The sequence below is a fragment of the Bos javanicus genome, chromosome 15, assembly GCF_032452875.1.
Source record: "Bos javanicus breed banteng chromosome 15, ARS-OSU_banteng_1.0, whole genome shotgun sequence".
NCBI lineage: Eukaryota > Metazoa > Chordata > Mammalia > Artiodactyla > Bovidae > Bos > Bos javanicus.
In genome coordinates, this window is record NC_083882.1 from 32,009,809 (window position 1) to 32,023,599 (window position 13,791).

Sequence of the window (13,791 nt, forward strand, 5' to 3'; positions counted from 1 at the left end):
TTCCTTCCATAAAATTATGTATGATGATCTGAGTATATTCCCCACTCTCACCCCACCTCTTTGTATCTGATTAAAAAGCAAAGATTAAATCAGCAGAAGCAATGGAAAGGAAGATTCTTCTCCAGGAGTGATGAGGTTTCCGTGATACAAGGAAACAGGAGAAGAGAGGGAGTAAAAAGGAAAACAGTGGTCTAGAAGGCACAAGCTGATCCAGGCATGGGAAGGGAGTGGGAGGATGGGGCAAAAGACAGATGTGGTTGAATTATGAGGGCCATCACTTTGCATTAATCAACAGGCATAAAGTGTACACCAGCTCTCTACTTTCGAAAAGAACATACTGCAGTTAAACAAACCAAATTAACACATATGAAACCAATTTGAGAACTGGTCATTTTTAACCAGGAGGTGAAGAGGTCAGCCTTGAATTAGAACTCCTTCACTCAGCGTATGTTCATCGTCTCCTCTATACCAGACACCGTCCAGGAATGAGGGATACAGAAATGACCCAGGCGGTTCTAATTCACTACTCTACTGGGGGAGACAGAAAAGAAACAAGATGAATAAGTAAGATATCTAGTATTCTAGTCAGCATTTGAGGTCTAAGTAAAAAATAAAGTAGGGAGGGAATTCCCTGGCAATCTAGTGGTCAGAATTCCATGCTTCCACTGCCAGGGGCACAGGCTCCATCCCCAGACAGGAAACTAAGATCCGGCAAGTCGCGTGGTACAGCCAAAAATAAAAATAAAAGGGTTATAAGAAGGGTTATAAAGGGGGATGTAGCTGAGTAAGAGAGCTGAGGGTGGAAAGGAGAGGGTGATGATGAAATCTGGTGGAGGACTCCAGGGAAGGGCATGGCAATGCACGGTCCTGGGGTGAGTGGACCTGGTATGTAAAAAACAGTGAGGACACCAGTGTAGTTGAGTAGAGGGTGGAATCAGAAGCTCACAGGGGCTAGATCACGTAGGGCACTGAGTGGACTTGAAAAGATTTGGGCTTTCATGTTGGGTGAGCTGGGAGACACTGAGCAGAGGAGGAACATCATCTGACCTGCATGCTGACAGGATCATTCCAGCACTGTGCTAGGAATGGGTTGCACCCTGGGAAGGGCAAAGCAGGGAGAGCGGTTAGGACACTGTTGCAATAATCCAGGCAAGGGATGCTGTTCAGGGACTTCCCTGGTGGTCCAGTGGGTAAGGCTCCACACTCCCAATGCAGAGTGCCTGGGTTCTATCCCTGGTTAGGGAACTGAGTTACAGCTGAGTTTACATGCTGCAACTAAAGATCCTGAATGCTGCGATGAAAATGGAGGATCCTGAGTGTGGCAAGTAAGACTCAGCTCAGCCAAGTAAGGAAACAAATTAACATTAAAAAAAATAAAAGATGATATTGACGTGGACCAGCAGTAGTAGTAGTGGAAGTGGGAGAAAGTAGTCTATTTCTGGATACTTTCTAGACCTTTCAAGGTAAAACAGAAGACAAGTCTCAGACAAGTCAGTGGAAGAGAGGAAAGCTCTTGCTAATGAGCTGCCAGATCTTGTCATCACAAAGAAGAGCGAGGCTGTGTTCAGACTGACCATGGGATGGACTAACACATGCTTTTAGTTGCACTAAAGGGTCATATTTTCCATACATGCAGGTGACTGACCCTTATTTGCACCATGTACTGTGCCGGGCACTTTGTACAAAGATGCAGAGACATAAGACACAGTTCTTGGCCTCAAAGTGCTCTTAGTCAAGTGAGGGAGACAGGTGTACAGGTGACAAGTTCAATGTGATGGACTAAAGAAGAGCCCAGGGTATGATGAAGAGCACAAAATAGGGCTTTGGGCTCAACCTGCAGGAAAGGTGGTTGGGGAGCTTTGAAAGATATGGGAGTTAGCTAGGAGACAACCACAGGGAGGCTATTTTAGATGGAAGGGCAACAAGTACAAAAGCATGGGGGTGTGGATTAGGACAGGGCATGCATGGACCTCTGTGGGCTCTGAGGGTCAGTTAGCCTACTAAAGCCAAGATTTACCGTGATGTAAACCTCATGCCAGCGAGCCAGCCAGCTGCCCCGGCGCACAAGTAGAGAAGACGCACCCTTCCTCCTAGAAAAATCAACCCAACGCATATATTTTATCCGTGACTTGGACCATCCATGTCCTTAAATATCCAGTCCTATCTGTGTGAAGCTTGGAGACCAAATATCTAGTTTGAAGTCCTGTTTTTACTACTTGTCTGACCTTGAGGAAGTCACTTTCTCTGTCTCACTTCATCTCTGGGGAACAGGAAAATAATAACATATGCCTCATAGTGCTGCTATGGAAACAAATGAAATAGGTCTGCAAAAACATGTCCTAAAATGTGGAGAGCTGTTCACGTGTTAGTTATTGTTTTAGAACTAAGTCGTTGAAAAGCACTGCTATCTGCTGCCGAACACTTCTCTTTCATGCCCTCATTATCATCGCTAGTATTTCATGGGCCACTGCACTTCTTGCTCTTTCCATTTCCACTCAGTCTGCAGGAGCCTCCAGTCCTCCCTCTCTCCTCTCTAACCCAGCCAGCTTCAGAGGAGATCAACATTTCCATCATTACTGTCTCCCCTCACCCCCCATTCTGCCTGGTGTTCATGTCAGACCTTCACTCCCTTCTCAAGCCCCAACATTCTCTCAGCACATGACCTTGCTTTCTATTTAATTGAGAAAACTGAGGCCACCAGCATGAACTTCTGCTTCCTCCATCTCCAAACTCCACACAAATATCAACAATGAAACAACGCTTATCTCATTTAGAAATACCCTTCACTTCAAACTTGTCTGGTGGCCTGATGGTTAAGACTCCTCACTCCCAATGCAGGGGGTCCAGGGTTCAATCCCTGGTGAAGAAACTAGATCCTGCATGCTGCAGCTAAGACCTGGTGCAGCCAAATAAAATAAATATTAAAGAAAGAAATACCTTTCACTCTTTTTCAGGTCTCAGGAAAATAGATAATTCATCTCGAGTTCAAGATAATCCCCACCCCCCTCTGCTGGTGCGGGCACACACACACACTTCTCCCCACTCCCATCCCAGCTTTGTATTCAGGATCTCCTTTACCCTTGGGCATCTTGTTCCATCCATACTCCCCTTTGTTTTATAAATTCACTCTCTTGTGTCCTATTAGTTCATTGCCCTCAGCCTGTAAATACATCAAGATTCACCTTTTGAGGCGAAAGTCTCTCTTAACACCCCCTTGACCTCTCAGTCAGGCATCCTGGAAATAGCCCCAGTAATTGGGGTCTTCACTTCTTCACCCACTGCCACCTGACTTCTGACCGACCATTCAATTCAAACCACTTTCAAAAACATCACCTCCAGGGAATTCCCTAGTAGTCCAGTGGCTGAGATTCCTTGCTCCCAATGCAGGGAATCTGGGTTTGATTCCTGGTCAGGGAGCTAGACTCTGCATGCCGCAGCTAAGAGTGTGCATGCCACAACTAAGACCTGATGCAGCCAAATAAATTAATTAATTGTTTTTAAAAAGGAAAAACAACAACAACAAAAAAAACTCAAAAAGCATCACCTCCAAATTGCCAATGCCACTGGATACTCCCCGTCTAAGTCTACTTGGGCCGTTCTACTGTGTTTGACACTATTTCTCATTCAATTCTTTCTGAAATTCTCTACTTCTTTGACATCTCTTCTGAGTCTCCTCCTACATCTCTGATCATTGCTTTTTATCCTGTTTCACAGTCTTCCTTGTCTGCCAACTTCTTAAACTTTTGGACCCCCACTCCCCACAAGTGGGATGTTGCTTTCTGTCCTACTCTTTCATTTTCTTACACCATTCAACACAGGCATGATTTTAATGTTCCCTTTCCTTTGCTGGTGACTTCCAAATTCAAATCTCCAATACCGACATCACTGCTCAACTTGAGACTCATAGCCAACTCCAGTCTGTAGACATCTCACCTGGAGATCTCAGACACGAAAATCAATGTGGTCCAAACTAAATTCATTATTGCCTCACCTGCCCCAGGTTGGATCCTTTTCTTGTGTTTACTTTCGTGGTAACTGAAATTACAAACCACTTGGCTACTGAAGTCAGAGAGTTGGGACACATCACAAATTATTCCCACTAATTCATGGCATTACAACTGGCCAATCATTCAGTCTTATTTATATGGTCTTCTAGACATTTGCTGGGTCAGGCTCCCCTCTGCACTTTCTTCCGAAGTAGCTCAGGACTCTCGTTTCTCGGGCAGGTTGCCTTTCTCAACTTAGTTGTTCTTCTGGGGTTTCATCTTGTCCCGTAATCTGGAACGTATTTCTTTGCTGTCTTATGTTGTTTACATTACTATCTATATTTTTATGTATGCAGTAGCTTAGTTAGGGCTTCCCTGGTGGCTCAGACAATCTGCCTGCAATGCAGGAGACCTGGGTTCAATCCCTGGGCCAGAAAGATCCCCTGGAAAAGGGAATGGCTTAGTTATGTTTCTAGACCTTGAAGAATTGGCTCTTTGTAGAGGATGTTCTATTTGTCCCAGAAGTACGTTCCCAAGGGCCAGCGACCAGTTGATCCCAGCGTAGGTTCTGAGCTGTGTTTGCAGATTCAGCTCCCAGGCTGCAATATAGTAGTTTTCTTGCTTCTGGTGTCTGCCCCCTAGTGGGAGAGGCTAGTCCAGAGGCTTGTGCAGGCTTCCTGGTGGGAGGGGCTTGTGTCTGCCCACTGGTGGGTGGAGCTGGATCTTGGACCTCTGGGGATCAGGGCTGTGTCCACGGAGGGGTGCAGAGGTGGCTGTGGGCTCAGGGAGTTTGGGGTAGCCTGTCTGCTGAAGGGTGGAGATGTGTCCAGCCCTGTTTGTTGTTTGGTTTGAGGCATCTCAGCATCATCATCAGAGGTCAGAGGATATTGGGTGGGACCAGGTCTCCATGCTAATTACCGAAGCAATATGTCTGGCTTCAGCGAGGGGCTTGAAGATGAATACTCCTAATAAATCCACCACCAGCTTTTATGACCTCAGAGAGGGCCACTGTTGCCAGCTATCTCCCCAGGAGACACTCCCAAGACCAGTAGGTAGGTCTGGCCCAGGTTCCTGTGAAGTCACTGCTGTTGCTCTGTGTCCCAGTGCACACGAGACTTTGTGTGCACCCTGTGAGCTTGGCTCAGATGGTAAAGAGTCTGCCTGCAATGCAGGAGACTCAGGTTCAATCCCTGGGTCATTAAGATCCCCTAAAGAAGGAAATGGCAACCCACTCCAGTATCCTTGCCTGGAGAATTTTATGGTCAGAGGAGCCTAGGGTAACAAAAAGTCAGACACAACTGAGTGACTTTCACTTTCACTTTTTCTTTCTAAGAATGGAGTCTCTGTTTCTCCCAACCCTGTGGAACTCCTATAATCAAGCCCCACTGGCTACTGATGTCGAGTGCTCCCTCCTCCTGCTCCCCAGGCTCCTCCTCTCAATCCCAGACCTCCAGGCTGGGAAGCCTGACGTGGGGTTTAGAGCTTTTACTCCTGTGAGAGAACTTCTATCATATAAGTACTCTCCAGTTTGTGGGTCACCCACCTGGACGGTATGGAATTTGATTGTATCTGGAGTGCACCCCTTCTACTGTCTCGTGGTTTCCTTACATCTTTGGATGTAGAATATTTTTTGGGGGTAGCTTCCAGTCTTTTTTGTCAATGGTGGTTCAGCAATTAGTTGTGATTCTGGTGTGCCTGTGAGAGGAGGTGAGCTCAAGGTCCTTCTACTCTGTCATCTTGTCTCCCTCTCCAAAACTTAGCTCTCTGAGTAGGGAGGAGTAATTTCCTTAAGTAATCAAAGACTGCAAGTAACAAATCCTTCCTTCTCCCACTCTTTACCTTAGTTGTATCTTTTGGCTCAACATCCTCTGAGAGGTGAACCCAGTTATCAGGTAACATCAGTGCAGCCTTGATGGTCCCAATGCACATGTGCTGTGCATTGCATTGTGGGAACACCATGGTGGCCAGCCAATCATCGAGGGAGCTGCCCAGAGACCATCACAGCCACAGTGGATGATGCTGCGGCTACATGGGACTCTCACCTTCCCAATATACATTTTAGATTGGCCTACCTGCCTTTGATCTGATTTCTGTCATCCCCAAAATCATACTATTGCCAGAGGGACACGAAATAGAAAGCGATTCTAAGCAGGTTAGTCCCCAGTTTAAAACCAAATTCAGTGGATCCCACACACGGCTGTTAAGACAAAGGCATCCTATGACCCAGCTCTTCCAAATCTGTTGACCCTCTTCTCTGCCCTCACTACGTCACACCTTACATCCCCTTTATATGGGTTCCAGAAGACCCACTAATAGCACCTGCCTTCCTTGCTAGAGCTCTGATCCCTGCTGGATCAGTTGAGTCATACAACAAGGAGACCACATGTGAAAGACCAAGACACCCCCTTTGGCACTGACAAAGTCCATGCTGGAGAAGGCGACTCCTGTGTAGATGAGGGGGCTTCCTTGAGGTGAGTGAACCCCAGAAAGACAGCCTTGTGCCCACTATCTACAGCTCACTCCTATCAGGAAGAGAAGAGAGTTAACCAAGCACACTCACAGAGTTCTCAGATTTACTCATCAGAATTCACTCCAGTTTCAGAATTCTCCAATCAGAGCTTACTTCTCCAGGATCTCTGTGGTGGTCCAGTGGTTAAGACTCCTAGCTTCCAGTACAGGAGGCACAGGTTTGATCCCTGGTCAGGGGAGATCCCATATACCACATGGTGTGGCCGAACAAAACAACAAAACAAAATAGAGAATTCACTTCTCTGGAAGAGAAGTAAAGAGAGAGAGAGTAGACAGGGTGAGACAGGGGCGCTTCCTCCATGCAGGAAGAAGCCACAGGAATGGAGAAGGAGTGTCCCCTTCATGTCACCTCACATTGTGTGCCTTTTCTCATTCTGTTTGACTCCCTAGAATACTATCCCCCACTTTCCATCTACTTCCCTTGCACTCATCCTCCAAGACTCAGGTCCGACTTGATCTCCTTCAGAAACCCTCTGTGAATCCCCAGAACGTGACTCTCCTCTGGGTTCACATCTCTCAGAGCACTCACCTTAGTGCCAGAAACGTCTTTTTTTTTTTTTTTGGTGTAATAATTTTTGTATCTATTTAGGTAATATACTTCTCATGCCAAATATTAGACAAATTCGGTGACAAATGATTATCTTTTGCAAATTATTTTGTTTTGTATTGTGACTTCAGTTTTTTCCTTATAGAATAGATCTGTATAATAGGAGTTTGCAAATAAAGGTATAAAAACAGAAATCACTTAACTCCATACCTTTAATGTAATATCTCAAATTAATATTTTAAAGTATTCTCTTATATTTGCTTTCTTGTGCATATTTTTTATTTATTTTTTTAACACCAAAAGCATTTTGTATTGGGGTATAGCCAATTAACAACATTGTGATAGTTTCAGCTGAACAGTGAAGGGACTTAGCCATACATATACATGTATCCAGAAATAACGCTTAACCAGATATGTGGGCATCCCATGCCCCAGCCAAGCTGACGCATAAGATTACCTATCACACTGGATAACATTTTCTCTTTTTAAAAGATAAACTTTATCACCAGAGGGAATCTAGTCTCTGTGTGGACACGGCCTTGTCTCTCCTTAATGATTCACAGCAAGTCTTTATCTAACCTATTATTATATTGCCCACATGTATAATGGGCCTGGCAGATAAGAGAAGCACAATAGTTTTATTTAATGAATAAATAAATAAATGAAAAAATGGGTCCTTGATAACTACTTTCGAAATAAATTGAAAAGATTTTGATCATTATTTACACAGTACAGTCCGAGGACTCACCTCATTGCTTTGAATCCTCACCTTCAGCCCTACCATCCATTCTGTTTAACGGCCCCTCTGGCTGCTCCTCATTCTATGCCAGCACCCCACCCCCACTCCCCACTCCCCAGAGCCTCTGGACTAAGTTACTCTCTATGCTTGGAACATTCTTCACCTCAGGTATAGCCATGAATCACTCCCACACCTCCATCAGGCCTGCGCTGAAATGTCACCTTTTAAGTAGGCCATCCCCAACTGTTATATTTTAAATTGAGGTTTCTACTCTCCACTCTCCCTGTCCCCACTGCCCTGCCTTTTGTTCCTTTCTATCACATATATATCACCAACTGACAAATCACCTATTAAGTAGTTAATTTAGTCATTCATTCATTCATAAGTTTATCCCTCTCTAACCTGAACAGACAAATACTGCTGTATCCCTAGTGCCCAGAACAATGTCTAACATATAGTGGATAAACAAAAATATTTTATATGTGATGGAGATTACATTTTCTAATCTCCCTTGCAGCTTAGGTGGCTCTGTGGGTAAGTCTGGGCCATGGGTGCAAACAGAAGTGAGGAACACAACTTCTACTTTATCTCTAATTTGAAAGATAAGCAGCTTTTTAGTCCAGCATGTAAGGAGCTTGGAAGTCACCACTCCAGCCTAACAAGTAAAAAACTAAACAAACAGGAAAATCAATAACTCTTCTTGGGTCTGTTGAAGAAGTTAGATCACAAGGCAAACCACTGCCCCTAAAACTAGAAAGAAGGACAGGAAGATAAAGAACCTGCCTGCCAATGCAGGAGACATAAGAGACACAGGTTTGATCCCTGGGTTGGGAAGATCCCCTAGAAGAGGGCATGGCAACACACTCCAGTGTTCTTACTTGGAGAATCCTATGGACAGAGGAGAGCCTGGTGGGCTACAGTCCATAGGATTGCAAAGAGTCAGACATGGCTGAAGTGGCTTAACAGGTAGGCAGGCAGGCATGGGCAGATACAGAGAGCCACAACATCAGCACAGTACATATTCTTCTCAAGAGCACATGAAACATTCTCCAGGATAGATCATATGTGAGGCCGCAAAACCCGTCTTAATACATTTAAGAAGACTGAAAGTGTATCAAGCATCTTTTCTGACCACGATGATAATAAACTAGACATCAGTGACAAGAAAAGAACTGGAAAATTCACAAATATGTGGAAATTAAATGACATGTTACCAAAAAACTAATGGGTCAGAGAAAAAAATAAAAAGAAATTTAAAAATATCTTGAGAGATGTGAAAATAGAAATACAACATTTAAAGACCTATGGGATGTAGCAAAAATAATTCTAAGAGGGAAGTTAATAGAGATCCATGCCTGCATTAAGAAAAACAGAAAGATCTTGAATAAGCAACCTACTTTAACTCCTCAAGGAACTAGAAAAAGAAGAACTAAAGAAGCCCAAATTTGTGTGTGTGTGGTAGTCGCTCAGTTGTGTCTTACTCTTTGCAACCCAATGGACTGCAACCTGCCAAGCTCCTCTGTCCATGGAATTCTCCAGGCAAGAATACTGGAGTGGGTTGCCATTCCCTTCTCCAGGAGATCTTCCCGACCCAGGAATCCAACCTGGTCTCCTGCATTGTGGGCAGATTCTTTATCATCTGAGCCACTAGGGAAGCCCAGCCCAAAGTTAGAAGGAAGGAAATTACAAAGATCAGAGTGGAAATAAATAAAATAGAGACTAAAAAGACCACAGAAAAGATCAATGAGGGGACTTCCCTGGTCGTCCAGTGGCTGAGACTCCATGCTCCCAATGTAGGGCACCTGGGTTCGAACCCTGGTCGGGTAACCAGATCCCACATGCTGCAACTAAAGATTCCTTGTGCCACAACCAAGACCAAGTGCAATCAAATAAATAAATGAATGAAATTAAGAGCTGGTTTTTAAAGATATACAAAATAGAAAAACTTATGCCCAGACCGAAAAAACCCAAACAAACCTGTACACAAATATTTATAGCAGCTTTATTCATAATTGCCAAAATTTGAAAGCAGTGAAGATATCCTTTGGTAGTTGAGAAGAATAACTATGGTGTATCAGACAATGGAATATTACTCAATGCTACAAAACCATGAAAAGACATGGAAGAAGCCAAAATGCATATTATTAAGTGAAAAAAGACAATCTGAAAAGGCTGAATACTGCAAAGTATGAAATGCTACATACTGTAGATTCTGATTATTTGAGGTTCTGGGAAAGGGAAAGCCATGAAGACAGTAGAAAGATCTGCGGTTGGACTTCCCTGACAATCTAGTGGTTAAGACTCTGAGCTTCCAACACAGTGGGCACAGGTTTGGTCCCTGGTCAGGGAACTAAGATCCCACATGCTGGTGCTGCCAGAAAAAAAGATCAGTAGTTGCCAAGGGGTGGTGGAAGGAAGAAGTAGGCGGAGCACAGAGGATTAGGCCAGCTATTCCCTATAATTCTACAGTGGTAGATACATTTGTCCAAACCCATAGAACGTACACCACCACCAGTGAACCCTAGTGTAAACCATGGTCTTTGGTTGATAATGATGTATCCATGTTGTACATAAGTGGGAAGTATGCTCATAAATGGGAATGGGTGGGGGAGTGGATATGGGAGTTTTCTGTACTCTGACCAATTTTACTGTAAACCTAAAATAACTAAAAAATAAAGTTATTAATTTTTAAAAAAGATTAGCAGGTTGCCCTGAAGTTTTCTCTCTCAACTTCCCATAGGCTGAGATACAGATGTTCTTATGGCTCACCCTTGATCATTCAGTGATGTCATTCCATTATATGACAGGTCATGGAGACCTTGGGAGCCCGACTCGTGGCCACACCCATGGCCCCTGCTCACCTGCCAGCCTGGGCCACTCACAGCGGGAGTGTGTATAAGAAAGAACGGGGCTTCACTTTTATTACAGCAGCTTATCCTTAACCCATCCCATAGAATAAATAAATGAATAAATGCGTATATATCACACTTTAATACCAAAGGGCATCTATGGTGGATTAGAATAATTTAAAGGTGAATTACAAGTCCACATAAAGATGGACCAAATAAATAAGACATTATCCACCAGGAGATAAGGGTAATAAGCAAAAGCATCCAGGATGACAGTCACTGCACTGAAGCAATTAGTTTAATTCACAAATGCCAGAAATTAAGGCAGAAAGAGAAACACATGTTCTAACTCATGTCTGATGAAGAGAGTTATATATTTTCTTTTATATGATTTCAGAAAATTCAGGGAGTATGTCATTTCAGGGACTATGCATTTATAGCTATAGGATCCTACATTCCCTGGGGGCTGGGGGTGGGGGGTGACAGTGGAAAGAGAAATTTTCAAACAGTAAAAGCCACATTGAATAAATTATAAGCCCCTGTGGATCAGAGACTACTTTTTCCTCACCCCCAGCCTCCTCTCCTATGCTTCCCCTTTAGTGCAGAATCTCGCCCTGGAAACTACGACTCTGCCATTCCTCCCTGGGGTCTGGGATCTCTGAGTGCTGGTCCCTGGAGAAGAGAGAAGGCACCAAGGCCAAGCAATTGGGGGAATAAGAATTGAAGCCCTTAAAGTGGTGAGGAAATTCTGTTAATCATCTAATTGTAACTTCTCAGTGGAAGAAGTCATTTGATCTTTTCAGCCAACTCTGGGAAAAGCAACACATCTATTTAGTGCTGACCTTAGATCCCCTCTTCATTCAGCAAAATCATTTCTCACCTCTCCAAAGAGATTTGCTGGCTTGGAAAAAATCAGCTTCTAGATTGCTAGGAGCTTTGTAAACTTTTCTTTCTCCTCTTCACCCCAGTTCTTTAAGTTAAAATAAAAATTACAGCCCTGGGAAGAAAAAAGCATACATAAATAAGGTGACTCTGGCTGATGAAAGGAACTCTATAAATAAGGTGAAATTTGCCAAGTCACCATAATACCACACAGATTTCAAAGTGTTTGACACCTGATAATTTTAATTAAAAAACATTTCCAATTCATGGGCATAATAAACATTTTTGGAAAACAGAAATACAAAAAAGAAAATCTTGTTACTAGGCTGCAATGACCACGATTAATATTTCAGGATTCAGTCTTTCTCTTGAAAAGGAGCAGGACCTTATGGTCTTTGCTCCCTCATGTCCTCAGCCTGACTTTTGTCTGTAGAAAAATTTTAGTCAAAGAATAAATTTAATCAGAGAAGTGAGAAAAGAAAGAAAACAGTCAAATGAGACCAAATAATACTTTATTTGCAAAGTCAAAAACCTTTAGTTCCTCCTCAAGGGCTACAGGTAATACTCTGAGCCCTATCCTTTGAGCTGTCTTATAGATACTGAAGGACTTCCCTGGTGGCTCAGACGGTAAAGCATTTGTCTACAATTCGGGAGACCCAAGTTCGATCCCTGGGTTGGGAAGATACCCTGGCGAAGGAAATGGCAATCCACTCCAGTACTATTGCCTGGAAAATCCCATGGACAGATGAGCCTGGTAGGCTACAGTCCATGGGGTCGCAAAGAGTCGGACACGACTGATGGACTTCACTTCACAGATACTGAAACCCCCACCAGGTGAAGAAGTTAATTACAAGGTGACCAGATTAGCCATGATGTCAGCTGCCACAATTCCAAGAACTGGTCTCACAGAAATGGAAACAAACCGACCCTGGAACTGAAGACTGCTGCTGCTGCTGCTGCTAAGTCACTTCAGTTGTGTCCAACTCTGTGCGACCCCATAGACAGCAGCCCACCAGGGGATCCCCCATCCCTGGGATTCTCCAGGCAAGAACACTGGAGTGGGTTGCCATTTCCTTCTCCAATGCATGAAAGTGAAAAGTGAAAGTGAAGTCGTTCAGTCGTGTCCAACCCTCAGCGACCTCATGGACGGCAGCCTTCCAGACTCCTCCGTCCATGGGATTTTCCAGGCAAGAGTACTGGAGTGGGGTGCCATTGCCTTCTCAGGAAACTGAAGACTAACTGTACTTAAAACAATCAGGATGATACTGATCAGACTACCGATGACCAATTTCATGATGACTGTCAGATCTGCTTGTGCTGTTTCTGCACGTAGCCCACTCCCTCCATCTATGAAAGTCCTTGCCCACTGATTGTCAGCGGGGGGAGCCAGCCTTTGGACAGGAGTCTGCCCCACTTCATTGCTGGCCTCTGAAATAAAGCCAACCTTTCTTTCCACCAGCTTGGCCTCTTTATTGGCTTTAGAACAGGGAGCAGCTGGACTCCACTTTTGCTAACAGGTTTTTGGTGCCCAGCGTGAGGCTGCCCTCTCGAGACAGCTGGCTCCTGGGATTTGCCCAAGAAGAGCCATTGGCCATGGTGATGTGCGGGGATGGTGGTGATGATCCTGCTGTTTGTGCTTCTCTGGCCTCGAGAGGGGGATTTGGGGGACATTCCTGCTACTGCTGCTAAGTCGCTTCAGTCGTGTCCTCCTCTGTGTGACCCCATAGATGGCAGCCCACCAGACTCCCCCGCCCCTGGGATTCTCCAGGCAAGAACACTGGAGTGGCTTGCCATTTCCTTCTCCAATACATGAAAGTGAAAAGTGGAGTCGCTCAGTCATGTCCGACTCTTCACGACCCCATGGATTGCAGCCTACCAGCTCCTCTGTCCATGGGATTTTCCAGGCAAGAGTACTGGAGTGGGTTGCCATTGCCTTCTCCCGGGGGACATTCCTAGCAGCTGCCAAAACCATTTGTTTCGGGGATTGTCTCTGTTTCTCCCCTGCTGAGCAGTGGCTGCCAATGTATGCTTTTCCTTGGTGGAATGGAAACATGAATCTGGACAAGCTGATGAGCTCCAGGACTGAGTAAGTTCCTTGGATGTGCACTCAAGGAAACCTCTCTTTTGAGCACAAAGTACTATTAGGCATTCTTGCCAGTTGGTTCTGATGTTGTCTGACCTTGAGGACCATTTGTGGGCGCTGAGTGTCACTTGGGCATTTTATTGGCTCTAGCATGGTGAGCAGCTGGACCCCACTTT

General features: G+C 44.6%; 1 long non-coding RNA gene across 2 annotated transcripts in view; it reads left to right on the forward strand.

Annotated features, from left to right (window-relative positions):
* Positions 1-13,791, forward strand: part of LOC133261866 (uncharacterized) — a 72,320-nt gene that overhangs the window by 16,709 nt on the left and 41,820 nt on the right. For both annotated transcript variants that reach the window (XR_009741155.1, XR_009741156.1), the window contains one exon: positions 11,251-11,387. This is a non-coding gene — a long non-coding RNA (uncharacterized LOC133261866). The remainder of the gene's footprint in view (positions 1-11,250; positions 11,388-13,791) is intronic.